This window comes from Sylvia atricapilla, chromosome 4, assembly GCF_009819655.1.
Source record: "Sylvia atricapilla isolate bSylAtr1 chromosome 4, bSylAtr1.pri, whole genome shotgun sequence".
Classification (NCBI taxonomy): domain Eukaryota; kingdom Metazoa; phylum Chordata; class Aves; order Passeriformes; family Sylviidae; genus Sylvia; species Sylvia atricapilla.
The window spans coordinates 27,417,530-27,434,172 of record NC_089143.1 but is presented as its reverse complement, the minus strand read 5'-3'; positions in this window follow the sequence as shown (position 1 = coordinate 27,434,172).

Here is a 16,643-nt window from a genome sequence, read left to right as displayed (position 1 = left end):
CATAAACCACCTTTTTCCAGGAAAACTTGGGCATCCTGTGCAGCAGCAGTGCTCTCTTTGCTTTACCAGCAGCTTGCAGTCCAGGGGAAATGGAAACAAAGGGGGACTCCTTGTTAGACTGAGGCTGAGGCTGCAGCACAGCTTATAGCCTTGCTCTAGTTTTGGGGGAGTCATCTGCTTCCACCTCTTCTGGTTCTTAGCTCTGTGTTCCTTTAAAGAGGGTGTCTTGTGTAGCCTGAGGACAGTGATGTGAGAAGGGAGAACGCTCTGCAACATGAGGACAGGAATTACAAGGCCTACCAGGTGTTTCTAGTAAAAGAGAATTATGTGCAATGGAGAAGATGCTGGCTGCTGGAAAGGTCCTTGGGGAAGAAAGTAAATCCAGACATCCCGTTCCCCTTCTCACAGCAGTATGCCAGTTAACACACTTGCCCCCTGATGCTGCCAGTTTGCAAGGGATATAATGTGGCACGTCTGGCCAGATCATACATTGCCTAGCAGGGAGCAACATGCCTTTATTAATGTCAAATTCCTCACATTTTGGAAGGCGAGCATTTGTTTGATCACCATGGATATGCAGGGCTGTGGTTAACTGTGGAGTTGGCTCAAATTGTAGGTACTGTCAGGGATTTGACATATAAAAGCTGTGGAGTAAGGTGGTGGCAAAATAGCAGTCAGCTGGGCCTTTATCCAGGGTTTGGCTGTGGATTAGTGCATCTCATCAGCTGAGTGTTTTATATTGATAAGCAACCCAGTGCTATTTTGTACTTTTTTTCTCATTTTGCTTGCAGAAGACAAACTATCTTTAAAAGGCAAAAAACCCAGCTCCATAGTTCTGTAATATTAATATTACTTAAATGCCTGATTTCTCCTCTTCCGTGCAGAAAAAGCAGAATTGTACCAAGCAGCTCCAAATAATGAAAAGAAGTGTATTTCCCTTCATCACTTACATGTGCATGACTGGAATAGCCCCACACACCACCAGTCTGGTGTAAAGGCTCTTTCACTCTGTAGATAAAAATAATCATTCACAGAATAAGTCACGTTTTGTGTCAGAGCCTAGATTCTTCTATAAAAAATGCACTTTTGCTGTTGCTGCAATAGTAACAGCCACAAATAGATCTACCCAGAACCAGTTGCACCAGCCAAGCCTCTTCCCCTTAATTAGTGGGCAGAATGTGGGTGAAATGAGATAAGGAGTGCATGGCAAATAGAAATAAAAATGATGCATTGTTCTGTATTTCTGAGGCTTCACTTTCTGCATATGTGCCCTTCATGCCGTCATCTTTTCAGGGGAAAAGTATTCTCACTCCCTCAAAATGCTGATGGTCACTCAACCATGGTGAATGTGCTTGAATCTTAAGATTTATGATCACAATCCTGTTATCTGCAGTGTCAGGATGATTATCCCAGCAGTCCTGCAGGATCAACCTAAAAATTGTTGGACAAGAAAATTATTTGTCAGAAATTACACCAAGAAGATGATTGGTTCTGAATTTGAAACAGACATAGTTATTTGCAGCTGCTCTGGTTGCCCCCCTCTCATCTTTTCGCTGCTGTCCAAACAAGATGAGATACAGGTTCTTGTTTTGTCAGCACGTGACTGGAAGGAACTTTTTATATTCTCACTTATTTTCTTTATGTTACAGCTTTGAGTATGCAATACCTGTACCAGATATTAAATACAAATAAAATATATTTTATCTTCTGTGTCCAATAATATAATCAATTGTATTGAGGTGGACATATTTAATGGAGCAGACATGAAATAGAGAGGGGTCTCTTTTGACTAGAACTCTGAAGTGCTCTTTGCCATGCAAAACTTACCACTTCCTGAGTTCTAATCTTTACCAAAAAAAAAAAAAGACAAAGCCCAGTGACAACTACACTACCTGCTTCAGTATAATTTCTTAAAGCCTCTGTCAGCTTTCTGCAGTACTTTCTCAGCAAATAAAAACTGGTCTTCAGATCAATGGAGCACAAAAACTATTACTGACAATAAGAGGATCACTTTTATACTTTTAAAAGTAATTTTATTAAAATTTCTTCTCTAAGCACTCTCCCCTCAACTATGCCTAGACATCATAGTAGAAATCAGCTTAACATCTGTACAAATTTGACCAAGGCAGCAACCTTGGCAAGGTTCTACCAACTTCAAGAACTGAAAGATACTCATATCCCAATGCTTTTTAGATAACTGGTCTGATATGAGATCTGCAGTAAATTGAATCCTCCCACTGACTTCAGATGGCTCCCAGATTAGGTGTATGGGAAGGCCACAAACACCACCTGTGACAGAGAAATAATTCAAGTGGTGTTATGCCAGGTTTTCTGCCTCTGTGTGACTTCTCATTCTAGGCTATAGCAGTGTGTTAACTGCTGGGCTGCTTTTCTGGTGAAGTTACTGCACATGGTTTGTGAACACAGGGCTTCACCAGGCACCCACCTGGCCCATCTGGGGGCTGAGATGTGAATTCTTGCATCTACAGTTGTGATTTGATTGACTTTAGCATCTCCCATGAATGTCCAGGGGCAAGGTGAGGATCAGCAGGCTTCTGGGAAGCTCTGTGAGATCCACATGCACTTGCTCCTTCATCCTTCACAGTTATCTTGGATTGTCAAAGAAGTGCAGCAGAGCAGACTCCTCCTCTGTCCATGTTGCACAGACACTGAGGACTGTGCTGTGCTGGAGGTCAGAGCCACTTGAAAACTGTTTACATAAGTCACAACCCAACAGAATTTACAACCTGTTATTTGCTCTTACATTCTTATGGTCTTCACTGATGCTTCTAATCTGGCTATAATTTACAACCACATCTGTTTTGGGGAGTGGGGTGGGAGAGGTGAGTCAAATTCAACAGCTGCAACAAGGTCTAAGTAACATAATTTAAGGCTGGAGGAGACCTCAAGACAACCACGTGGACCTGCTATTTTTGTACCATCACTTGTAGTTGTCAGACCTTTCTTTAGGCCAAATAACTGGTGCATCAGCCAGCTGGTTCAGCTCAGTGAAGGTCACAAAAAGATCCAGAGCCTGTGGAAAAATGGGGGGGCAGGAGGCTGAGAGACTGCACTGAAGATGTACCAGAGATCTTCAGGAGTGGTGAAGCTGTGCCCAAAGGCAGAAGTTGTGTTATTGCAGACGCAGAGAGAACAGGTCATGGGGAAGGAAAATCTCGTTCTTCTGTCTGCTTCCAGCTGTGTTCTCCCTTCCTCTCCTGTGGGCCAGCTCTGGCACACTTAGTCAACTGGCTGAGCAGGCAGAAAAGCACACAGGGAATAAAAGAGGCGTGTGCATCTCGAAGGGATCTGAATGAGTGCAGCAAAGGGTGAGTATGAGGCAAGGGTGAGGACCCAGGGAGAGCTGTACCCTCAGTCTGTGGGAGGGGAAGGTCCTGCAGCATGGACAAAGCCCAGGAGTCAGTTCCCAGGGAGAGTAAATGAGTGAATCCAAGGGAGCACGCACCATCACTTAGACCAGAGATGTGAGGGTCAGGCTGAGAACATGAAGGCAGCACATAGCCAGTGTCCCATCTGTGCTGGGTGCTGGAACAGAAAACAAGGACAGCACTAAGTGCTGGGATTTCTCTGGTACACTATCCCACTTTCCAGCTATCCATGCCTTAAAGGCTTCCTGAGTTAGACATCATGCCTTTTTGTTTCGTGGCCCTTGGCATGCCTTCCTCCTGGAAATTTAGTTTTCATGTCTTTGAACCCATGAAAGTTCCAGCATGATAATTGATAAAAGATCCTTGGATGAAAAGAACCACAGTGATACAAAAACGGATCTTGCAGGATTTCTCCAGTATGATGAAAAATTCATGTAAACAACACAAATGTTTTTCATAGAGTATGTGTGTATATATATATAGAAAGGAAAACAAATCCAAAAATATTCAAATGTTGGCAAAATCCATATACCTTTTGCAAAATCATTCCTTTGTTTTTCTCTTCACTGAAATAATGAGGATTTTGTTATATTTATGCTGCCCCTACATGGCCTAAGGGGTTTTGCCCATATTCACAGTGACTCTGTCCCTCTTCCTGCCTTGAGCACTCACAGTGATGGAAATTTAGGAGCTGTGGCTGCTGCTAGAGGAGGGGTGGTACCATGGTGTGGTGCTACAGGTGTACCTTTGAAGTGCCAGAACCAGCCACCTACACGCCGACTCCCAGTGCTTACCAAGGCTGGGGAAAGCCAAAGGATACCAGCACCACCAGCAGAACTTCCAGCTACTTCCCAAGCCTAGGGGTGTCCCTGGAGCCAAGACATCTCGGTGTGACCCACTCAGCAAGGAAGTGGATGCTAAGAAGCTTTCTGTAGGCTTCCAGTGTCCCATTTGCACTTTCCTGATGGAAGATCTTCTGTGTTGCCCCATGGAATTGTACTGCACCAACTGACACCATTTTGCAGACACACAGGTCTCTTAATTTTTTTTTTTTTAAATTTTTTTTTTTTAAATTTTTTTTTTTTTTGCCTTCTCTCTTCAGGAACAGTGGGCAACTGGGTGATAGCCAGGTGAATTTACCAGCTGTGTGACTTTGGAACATCAGGAAAGCTGGCTTCAGAAAAGAAATTTCTGCTGTATTTTACTTGAATAAATCAGAATAAATTGACAGGGACTCAAAACTACCAGATCAAACCTTTACCCTACTGAGAAGACAGATAGCTTCTACATTACATCAGGTAGTTTTATGTCTTGTATAGTTTAGTTTTGATTATCTCCATGGATGGAGATACCACAATCTCTTTGGCCTCCTGTTTAACTGCTCTCATTAAGTAACTTCTTGGAAGTTACTTAATTGATTGGAATTTTGCTGATGGAGATTGCATCTGCTGCCTCTCATCCTCCCCCTAGGCACACGTGAGAGGAGTCTGGCTTTGTGTTCTTCGTAGTCCTCATTCAATACTGACAACAGGTGATTTAGTCCTTTACACTCACTGAAAAGAGGGCAGAACTGTGAAGCAAAAATATTCCCATCCCATCCCTCCCCTCTTTTGTTTTTGGGCTTGTTTTCATTGAATAAATTTTTCTGTGTGACTTTGGGGTGGTATTCCTTGCAATTCTTTCAATTTTTGGCTCCCACTGACATAACTTTTTTTCAGGTTTTTTACAGTTGCAGGTTTTGACACTTTACCTGGCTTCTCATATAGCCCCTGCTAGCCATGGTATGAAAACACTTGTGTGGCTGCATTACCACCTGCAGGGACACTGGCCAAAAAGTGCAGACCTGCAAGAGAGCCCCTGGGTTGGGTGGGAAGTGTGACACCCCCACAACACAGCCCAGCTCAAGGCTCATGGCCCGGGGTGTATGTTGGAGACTCATGACGATTTTTTTTTTTTTTTGGTGAATGTCTGAGCTTGTCCCTGCGGGGAGTGAGCAGAAGAGCTCTGCCAGTGAGAACTCCCTGGCATAATTTGCATTGTTCTGTTACATGGGTTCTGTAAAACCAGAGCAAACCTGTCCATGGGCGCTCCTTACTTTGGTTTAGTTTCTCACCAGATTAAAGCAAACCGATAGGAGCCCGGGTTTAGCACCGGAGCATCCCTCCCTCTGCTCGCTCCGGGGGTTTCTATTAGTTTAATGAATTGGTTTAAATTAACATCTACTTGAATGAGTGCAACTCTTTCATGTAGATGAGGCCTGAGGCTATGAGATAAACAAGAGATGAGGTGAGAAGACCTTTACATTATTCACAGCCCAGTAGAAACCCATATGAATGGATTGAGATTTATTTTTGTCTTTATTCTCCTACCTTTTAAAAGATACCATAAAATGGCTGGACCAACTCTTAGCAGAAAGCCAGGGCTAGGGAATGGGTGGAGAAGAATGCCAGAAGGTTATGGGTGAAAGTTTTGGAACTTGTACCTGTGAGTGCCTCATCCCAAACAAAGCCAGAGAAGCTGCCAGAGAGCTACACATGTGCAGCACATGACTGGGTAAAAAGAGGAAATGCAGGGAAAGGCTGCAGAGCTAAATCTCAATCCCATTTAAAGTCAGTGGCAGAACTCCACTGACTGAGATTGTCCCTCAGCCCTGATTTCATTTGTTCTGAGGGTTTGCTTGTGCAACTGTTAATCTGTGCTGATGAGCAATAATTGCTACAGGAAGGGAAAAGTGCAGAGGAGGCAGCACAAAAGCCATGGAATCTGCTCTGACCCTGCCTGGACACGGCATTTCACTGCATGGTTTCACTCTGCATTGCTGGAGGGGAGCATCCTCCCTTTGCCAATGCCACATCAAAGTGCAGAGTGTGGTGCAGGATTTCAGCATCCCGGGGTTGCAGACAGTAACAGCCTGAGCTGCCTGTGAAATGAGCTGGGATATGGGACTGCAGCCGGACAAAGGCCCACGTTCCTTCTGGAGATGTCCGGGGAAATGTAAAACCTCATCAGTCATACAGGGGGATTCAGGGAACTCTTGCTCTAATGAATGTGACATGTGACAGTCACATGTGGGTTTTACAAAGCAGTGCTTCCCCGAGAAGGTGGTTGACATCATCCCAGTGGGTGTAACCGGAGCTGTCATTCTCAGGGGTCAGATGTAGTCTGGTGGCCAGGGATGATTCTCCTGGATGAGATTGTCCTCTATCAATTGTCCTCTAACTCCATCATCTAGCTGGCTTTCTGCATTGAGGGTCTTTCTCCATCTCTGCCTCTGATGGACCACTGGCACAAATTCCATGGCCTGGGAGGCAGCACAGGACAGCAGCAGCTGTTTCCCACTTTCAAATCTCCGTCCCATATGTGGAGGAACTGGCAAACTCCCATCTTTTATGAATGCCTGAGACTGCATAACTTCTAATCTTGGATATCTGGTGCATTTTCCTCTCCATATCTTCCATTCCTCTCTCCAGCCAGCCAGCCTTAACATCTGGAGTTCAGTTGGGAAGATTACCAGTGTGCAAAGGCTTGAGATTGCTCTAAACCAGACCACTGAACGGGCTGTCCTGTACTGGTGGTTTCTCTTTTCTCAGAAAAATATCCCATCTAGTATTTCCTGCAAACAGTAGGTAGCTACTTTTGGTCTCTAATGGGTCTCTTCATCCAGCCTTTATTTCCAAACTGGAATGAAAATAGCAGTATTGCTTTAATTTTCATAAATAATCTCTGCAGCTGAAAGATTGGGCAAAACTTCTGCAAATGTTAGTTCAAAGTGTGTTTTCAGACTTTTGGTTCTTCAGATAAACACCCAAAACACATTTTTCTCATGTTCTCTCTCACTCTCATTTCAAGCATTGAAAACATAATAAATAGATGACAATTTAAATAGAAAATATAATTAAAAACTGACTCCTCATTAAACCTATAACCTTCTGGTTTACTCAGAAGAGATCTGCCCACTAAAGCAAATTCATCTTTACATTTTGTATCACACAGTTCAACAACTAATGCTAAACAGCTGTACAGAAGTGTACCAGAGTTTAAAAATTCAAGTTTTTATGTAGGAATTACTTAAAATCTTTACAGTCTGATATTTATTTTCTTTGTTTCTGTGGTATAACTGTCCTATAGCACTTCAGACTCCCAGGCCAGGTGTTTCAGATCTTCTGACAGTGAGGATGCTGCACTTGGTCTATTTGGTTTACTTGGTATTATTAAAGATGTAGAAGAGTGGAAAAAGACCTGTTGATTATATTTCTGGGTAAATGAGAGGGCAGGGCAAGGAGGGACATTTAAGAGGGTAGAGAAATGAGACAGAATGGGCTCCCAACAGCCACGGAGGGCAAAGCAAGGAGGAAGATGACAGTCATTTGGAAAACTGCAAGCTGGGGAACCAGTGAGGAGCTGGATGCAGGTCCTGGGCATCCTTGCAGAGGCTGACAGATTTTAAAACAATAGGAAACATGCTTTCCTCATTGACTGTTTTTCACTTCCACCTCTTCCTGCTCTTGTGCAATAGGAATTGTTTTTCATTGAATGCACTGACCAAAAGAAAGGACTTTTCCTAGATGGATTGTTTTAAATCTTGTGATTTGGGCCTTTCTTACTCTTAATGTATATGACCTAGTAAGGTTGACCCACTCAGTTAGTGAAACTGTCCTTTTATTATACACAACAGAACATTTTCAGAGAAACTTCAGTAATTCCTAGTTACAAGAAAAAAAACCTAGAGCTCAGTTTGCCAAGGTTTACTTAGCTTCCATTTGCTCTCCAATGTGTTGTTTCCCTCTTTGTGCACCTCTTTCAAACCTGAGCTAATCCATCAAAGGCTCATCTGTGTCTGTGGAGTCAAACATTCCAGTGGCCAGTGTTGCCTTCAGTCAGATGAGATCTCATTTTCTTCTGCAGTGGCTGGAAAATGCAAATCAAAACAGGAGAACCTAGAGCTCCTGTGGTCTCTTATTTTGATTGAAATCTGAGTGGGTTTGCACCTTTTATTGCTTTACACACTTTATTTTTCCTTGCCTGGTTACAGCTGAAGGGCAAAGGCCCAAGTGTATGCAAAGGAACAGGTGTGACAGAGAAAAAGGTTACAACCCATCTCTAGACAGATCCATCTCTGGATGGATGAGCAGTGTTCCTCACACAGAAATCACACAAGGCATTAATATGCTAATGGATCTCTGTCATTTAGTAGCAGCATTATTTTTTTTTTTTTTTTACTTTTCCATTCATTCAAGATTTACTTTTGTGCCATCAGCCATTCCTATCCATCTTCTAAACTTCTTGTTCCCTCTGCCTCAACCAACAGAAGAGACCAAGTCTTTAATGTTTCAGATTCAAGAGTTAAACTCATAACAGAGTTTATAGCTTAAGACTTTGCCCCCTGGTAAGTCCTAGGTGAAATTGTTCCTTTCCATGGTGACAGCTATGTTGCTAAATACAACAGAGCAGATGTTGTTTTCAGCCCCAAAGAAAAGTGGCACGGCCATTTATGTACAGAAGGTCTATGGTGCTGTGGTTTGCTCTGTACTATTCATCCTGAATTTTAGGAATGCCTGCTATTCCCCAAGCCGTGCCAGGCATTCTCTGGGAAGATACTGATGGGTACAGGGCACAGCTTTGTGATGTAAGGCTCTGCCAGTTTAGCAGGGTGCACAGCTGATAGTCCAGAGCTTAAGTTTGATTTGGTTCTGGAATTAAACACACCTGATCTATCTTGAGTAGAGATGACAGCTGTTTTCTGTGTTGTGATTTTGGGTTGTTTTCATCACATGCAATATTTTGTTCGGGGTACAGACTGACCCAGAGCACAGAGTGAAACTGCTCATCGCAGGTACTGTGACATTTCTGTGGTCAGCTTGTGATGGAAGAGAGGTTTGGTGGAGGGATTTTTTCAGGCTTGCTTAAACACCTCCAGCTGCTAAAAAAACCTGCTTAAGTCGTAGGGAATGGCAGTTCTGAGGATTGGGCCTGAAGAAAACATTGTTAAGCGTTTTGCTGTGTAAGGGAAGAAAAAGGGAGGGGATGGGAAAAGTGAGATAAGATTTGTCATTCAAAGGAAACACAGAATAGCCTCACCTTAAATCTTTAAATCTGCATCAATTATAATGCCTTGTTCACTTGCAAATTTCACTTTAAGATAAAGAATCATGGCTGGTTCGTTTGCCATTCCTATAGCCAGAGACAAGCTTCACTTACTCCCCTTTTCTTTTCAATGACTAAGACTGAAAGAGCTAAATTACATTTCCTCTCGCCTATGGAAACCTGATGAACCAGTGTGAACCTGCACCTGAGAAGCCCCGGGAACGCCGAGGATTTGGCCACACAGATCGGACAGTTGGATGCTTAATTGCGTTCCGGGCACAAAGCCTGCTTGAATGTGCGTCTTTTATGAAGTGCGTGGGAGGCCAGCACAAAAAAATTAGACCCCGAAAAAGGTGCCAGAAGGAGGAGAGCAGAGAAAAGGCCTTGCAGTGCCTGTCTCTGCTGTGCTAGAGAGCACCAAGCTGCCCGTGTCTGGAGTCCTCCGAAAATTGTACCCTGAGCGTCAGCCGGGAGCTCATAAGAAAGACACAACGATTTGCTGCAGGTGCTGGTAGAGACCTGGATGAGCAGTTATTTATGGAGCTGATAAATAAGGCTGGTGCCAGGAGAAAAACCTGGAAAAGGAACCAGAGTGGATGTGAGGGGACAAGCAGAGCACAGGCAGAGCTGTATGAGTAGCTGAAGGGTGCTGGGAGCTCTTACACCCTACAACAGAGAGGATCCTTCAGTAAAAGGGTTCACCCAGAGATGGAGGTGAAAACAGAATTTTGGTCTAGACAAGAAAGTGAAGAACAAGGACTTACTGCATAATTGGATGAGTTCAGGAAGTGCAAATTTTGTCAGGTAACAGGGCCATGATTTTTCAATTTGCTAAAGGATTAAATTAGCAGTGTATCATCCACTCCAGGTCTGTGTTTGCATTTTCCCAGGCTTTGCAAAAGTAAATGGTACAGAGCTTTTTTCTGGATGGGAGCCTCCTTATTCTATATATCCTTGGGTGAATTGCTGTGGACGCCTGTAGCTGGAGCAAGATCTGTGCCTCCCAGAATAGCCCCTTGTGTCTGCCCCCTCTTACCACCTTGGCCACTTGGTGAAGACACATTATAGTTACTGCTGGCACACAGATGCTTGTGCTTGCTTCAGTCACGACCAAGCAGAGTGCGGTATAAACAGACATGTTAATATTTTGAGTTTCAGGGCCTTTTCAATCACCTCCTCATTATATTTCGTAGTCGCAACCCAGCTGAAGCACAAAAAGCCAGTATAGTTTGTGTCCAATATATCTTACGGTGCTCACTCAGGATTTGTAACTCGGGGCTGTCCTTGGACTCTAAATCAGGACATGAGTGAAGTGCATTGAATGATCCCATTAATATAAATAGCACTAAAGTTAAAAGCAGGGCTCCGTGAAAAGACTTTTGATACACTGGCTGCCGTCGCCCTCGAGTCAGCAGGTGGCATTATAGAACAATCAGGAATGCCCAAACCTTGGCCGCTTCCCGCCCGCAGCCCCAGACCTGAGCCCACGGGGGAATGAGCATGAAACCCGCCTGTTCAGCACAGCTGAAGCCGCACAATGAGCACTTGCCAATTAGGGCCGGGGCTATTGTCTGCGAAAGGTCAAGTGCTGGCCTTGCTGAAATCTTTCAACACCGGCTCCAGCGCGATTGGGACTTAATATATTTCATACAGCTGAAAACTTGCTTGGTCCTACGCAGAGCAGAGCCAGCTTTTCCTCTGCCCTTCCCCCGTATTCCCCAGGCCGGCAATACGTGCTGGGAAACCTCAGCGAAGGAGGAACCTGGCTTTTTAATCTGCTACCACCTCCCTCCCTGTAGGTATTGTGGAAGAATTGAGTTGTTGGCAGGGCGGTAGAAGAGGAGGTGGTTTGGCAACGTGGGCCAGGGGAGGGTGTTTGGGACTGGGTTTGTTTTACCGTCTCCCAAGAGATTTTCTTTATAGCTCTGGTGGTACGTGTTTTTACAGCTTACTACTTTTAGTATCTGTCACTTGAAAAGAATAGATGGTCTAGATACATGGGGGGAAAAAAACCTTGTGCAAGCAGCAACATGTAACCAACAAAAAGAAAACTTTCCCATGAAATACTCAAATGATACAGATGTTGCAGGGCACTTAAGGAACTGCAGGTTAGGGAAAGACTCAGCTCTTCTGGCTGGCTTCTGGATCCAGAGGCTGCAGATGAGTGCCTTCAATCTCCCTTGAGCTGGATGCCAGATGATCCATCAGCCCAATAGCCATGCCAAGACGCGGCACCTTCCAGCAGCTGTAGCTGACAAGGGTCTCTTCCCAGACTCCAAGCCAGAAACTGGAACTCCACGTGTGCCTTTAGCCCCAGTGCTGTAATGAACTGCTGCATGGACCAGCATTGCCTGGTGGGGGTCCTGGTGACATGGGGGTTTCAGTGGGCACAGAGGCAGAGGTGAGTCCCCTCCCTCCATTCCCAGTGGACGATGAACTCCTGGTGTCACTCCTTTTGCCCCTTCATTTGGGACAGCCCTTATGGTGACTTTGATTCCCAGGCCACAGTGATTCGTGACTGTGGTGTCTCGGTGGGCTCTGGGCTACAGTGGGCTACACTCTTGGGGGTGCAAATTCAACTTTCAAACCCCTGCGCAGGAGCTGACCTTTGTTTCCACCAGCGGCACAATTAGGATGGACCCAGGGGGGTCCTGGGGAGGACCTCAGCCTCCCTGTAATTGCTGGTGACAACAACCACAGGCCACGTTGGACACGGCCCACATTCTTGCCTTGTCACCACTGTGCTGTGTGACTTTGTGACGACATTTTCCAGTGGGCATTGGCCTGGAGCCAGGCCACAGCCCGAGTTACTGGTTAAACCCATGGTTCTAATGTGCTAATCCCCGAGTGTGAACTACACGTACTGTGTAGCTGTGTATGTGTGTGGTCTTGGAAACTCACCAGTCTACTTGCAAATTAAAAACAAAACAAAACAAAAAAAACCAAAAAAACCCCCAAAAAAACCCAAAAAAACACAACCAAAAAACCCGAAAACACTATAATATTTGCCCATTTGTTGCCATGGTGATGAAGGAGTGTGGGACAAAAGAAAGATATTCCGGTTTGCCCGCGGGCCTGTGAACAAGTAGAATCAGAGAGAGTGGGTGAGAATGTGCTGTTAATTGTAACCAGAAATGCAGCAGGTCAGCCACCATCACCGCAAAGCGTTCTTCAAACCTCCTTTCATGTCCCAAAACGACATCCTGTAAAAGCTGGTGAAAGCACTGACAGCGGGACTTCCATTGTACCAGGCGAGACTTGGCCCATAAATTAAGCACACTGAAAACCTAGCCTTGCTCCCTCCAGGTATTCGTTTTCCTCACTCCATCGATAACCTGGCAGGAGCAGATCTTGAACTAAATGTTATCTCGGCGCTGCCAGGACTTGCCGGCAGCTGGAGGGGGAAGGCAGCGCTGCTGACTCCCGGAGATAACAGGTGGAATGCAACAGGCGCTGCTTTTGTCTGCCATAACTTGCACTTCAAGCTCTCGGATGCTGCCGGGCCCTTTGCTGTCCCAGCCTGCAGACTTTCCTGCCAGCCTGGACAAACGCATGCAAAAGAAATCCGAGGCATTTCACAACTTCCAGGTTCTGACAGCATTGAGAAAAATGCATAAAACCCCTATAAAACCCCTTCCCCCGTGCGTTTGTTGTGCTAAGGAGGCGCGCTGCTGCTTCTTGTGTATAGAACTGTGGGCTCAGAAATTAACTGTAATTGTTGGTTTTCATTCTGTACGTGCACAACATTTGGCAAGAAAAGTGTCTGCATCTTCTGTAAATCCCTCTTCAATTATGTGGAAGTGTTGGGTTTAATTTAAACCATGGTTGCTCCCACCAAGCTTAAAAATAAAATAACATAAAAACAGAACCACCCAAATCAGTCATAGTATCTTGGTCATGTTTATGTTATATATATATATATATATATATATATATTTAAATTTTCTCCTATATAGATGGAAACCTGAAGCCCACTCTCAGAGCTACCTAGTTTGTAAAGTTTCAAGAGGCTATTGGATCCGTGTGTAGTTGGTTCTTCTGAGATATTATTTTCCTCTCTCAACCTACATTCTTCTATTTGAAAGAACCCAGAAGGTAACGCAACCTTCAGATCAATTCCACAACTACAAAAAAGCCAGTACCCTTGGTTTATGGCCATAAGGATGCCCAGGCACAACATTTTTAGAGGCAGTATTATATAGCTCTTGCTAGGTAAAATGGATTTTTCAGAAGTGAAAGAGCAGTGCCTTAAAAATGCACCCAAATTAAATGCACTCTTATTGACGTAGTTCTAAACACAAAGCTAGTCAATATAAAGATCACAGAATCTGGTTTACAGTCATCAGAGATGGAAAAATACCTATCAGACAAAGCTCTACAAGGGCAGAATCTGCTCTCTCCTAAAAGAGGACTGGCTCTCATCTTTCATTGTTCTTTCTTCCATTAACTTGATCTTTGATCTCAGTTCCTGTTAAAAATTTCTGTAAACAGTCATCAAGTCCTAGGCCATTAACCAGATGTTTAACATTGCGAGATCCCTGCCCCTAACAGTTCATCTGATAAAGAAGACAGATACAAGAGCTATTATTATTATTGTTGTTATTATTATTATTATTAATAATAATAATATTTATTAAAGAAGACCAAGAATTTTCATTTCCTGAAGGATCTGTCTGTCACATTTGAAGCACATCAGCTGCTGGAAATGTGGTTCACATTTCAGAATCATCAGGCTCAAGCACCTAAAGCCAAGCTAATATTTTAGTTTAACAAATATGAGAGTTCAGTTTAACTATATTAATTTGCTACTCAGTCCACCACCAAGTCCTTGACCAAAAAGATACTTGAACAGATATTACAGAAACTGACCTTGTAATGGGGCGTAGCAATTACTGTAGTTTAGCCTTAGTCTATACAGGATTCAGATCCCTGAAGCTTCCAGCCCCACACAGGTGACATGCTGGGAGCTCCTGAACCATGGCTAGTGCTGTGGAAACTGTGTTTTCAGGGAGAGCTGCCTGGAAAGCCTTCCCAGATAAGATCTGGCTTAGCCCAGGCTGATGGTGTTCAGGGGAAGCTGCAAAGTGCATTTTTAAATTCATAAAGTCTTCCCCTGACCTAACTGATACATAAACCCACATAAACTGGCAGTGCTCTTCACTGAGGAAGGAAGCAAGGAAAAAAGCCAACAGTTTAAGTTTTTATAGCCCAGTAATTTTGTACAGCAGGGTAGGCAATACATACTGGAAAGGTGTGTGGAACCATCAGGTCAGAGAATTAAATTCTATGTATTATATAGCCATGATTTATAAGGTATGGGTAAGGCATTATTTTGTCCCATCATAACCCTGAACATTTAAAAGTTAAAGCCTATCACTGCAAAAATGATGCAGACAAGGAGGTCTGCTTTAAATGTACTCCTAATTACTGCTAGAGAGCTTTTATGAAGAACAGACCCCAGCACTTCCTATTGTTTTACACTTTGTCCTGTTTTAGAGCCTCAAGAGTGATGTCATAACAGGGGGAAACTTGTCACAGACACACATTAAACCCTGGACACAAGGAGAAGACCTTTGATAACAGAAATTCAGATACATAGATGGGTAATTCAATAAGGGGAGAAAATGCTGAATTAAAGACATTTTTAGAGTTACTCATATGCATGTCTCAGAAATCCTACCTCTGTTCAGAGAGGCACATGTTGAACTGCAATCAAATTACTACGTCCAACTCTGCAATTTTAATCATTTATCCCATTTATAGGGGTCTTTTTGTCTTGAATTAGGCAAAATGTGAGCCCAACAGGAAATTAAGCAACTAAGCAAAATCAGGAAATTCACTCAAGTGGCTTAGTCAGTGGAATGCCACTGCTATCTTCAAACTAAAACTCCAAAGAAGTTGAACTGCAGTTGGATTTATTTTCAAAGTGGCTAATGTGCTTTTAATTTGTACAAGGTTGGTAACCAGGAAAAAATACATTGAAACTTGCCTTTAATTTTTTTCACAGAAAGCTTCAGCATACAGACATACATATTGAGTTTAAAAATGTAAAAAAATCAGAACAGCTATTTTAATGATAAAGTTTGAGATGCTTATTTTAAATAAGTACCTGCTGTCTTTAGAACATTAAAAAAGAACTGAAACAGAAAAAATACACTCAAAGATTACACTTCTCCCTCGAAACACATATTTGATTATAGCTCTTGAGGTGGGGAGAGAGGAATTCTTTTAGCTGTTTACAGTGCCTCCCTGCATTTGGGATCTACAGATCTGTATACAGAATCTTTTAAGAGATTTTTCTGGGAGGACAAGCTACATGTTTTTGCTTCGCAGAAAACACTCCACTGCCCTGACCCCTCAAAACAATTTCTTGCTTGTAGATTACCATTATTATTTATCTACCCAAAGTACCTAAGAACTCTTGTGATGGTCCAGGTCCCTGTTGTGCTGGGCAGTACATCAACACAGAATAAGTGTATAATCCTTGCCAAGGAGCACACAGAAGCCAAGAGGTGTCTCTTCCTAGTTTAAAAAGAAGACAGAGGTACCATGGCTGATCTTCATTGTAATTCCAGTGGTCCTCATTGTGTTGATCTATTAATGTTTGAAATCAGACATTTTCTTGTGATTTTAAATAATTATTGCTGCTTGCACAGCAATGCACTGCACTTGCCTTTGCTTTAAACTAGGCCATGAGATGCTTCATTAGCTTTGAGAGGAAACCATGGAGCCTCGCCCTGTGGGTTTGGAGCTGGAGGGTTTCACTGCTGCTTTCTGAGCCCAGTAGTACCTGGGCCACACTCCTCCTGCTCAGTTCGTTCTTTCTGGGAGTAAATCTTCGTGGGCAGCCTTTGCTGGACTTGTTACAACTGCTGTTTGGTATTCAAATGACAGCTATAATTAAATCTTCTGCCTTTAATCAACAGTATCAGAGATGAGGGAGGAAAAAAGAATAGATTTAATTCTTTTTTTTTAAAGAAACTTTTAATTATGAAACCCTGGCTCAGGTTATCCAGTGGGAGATGCCCCATCCCTGGACACATTCAGGGCAGGTGGGCTGGAGCTCTGAGCAACCTGATAAAGTTGAAGATGTCCCTGATCATTGTAGGGAGGTTGAACTTTAGAGGGCTTTAGAGGTCCCTTCCAAGCCAAGCCATTCTGTGCTTCTGT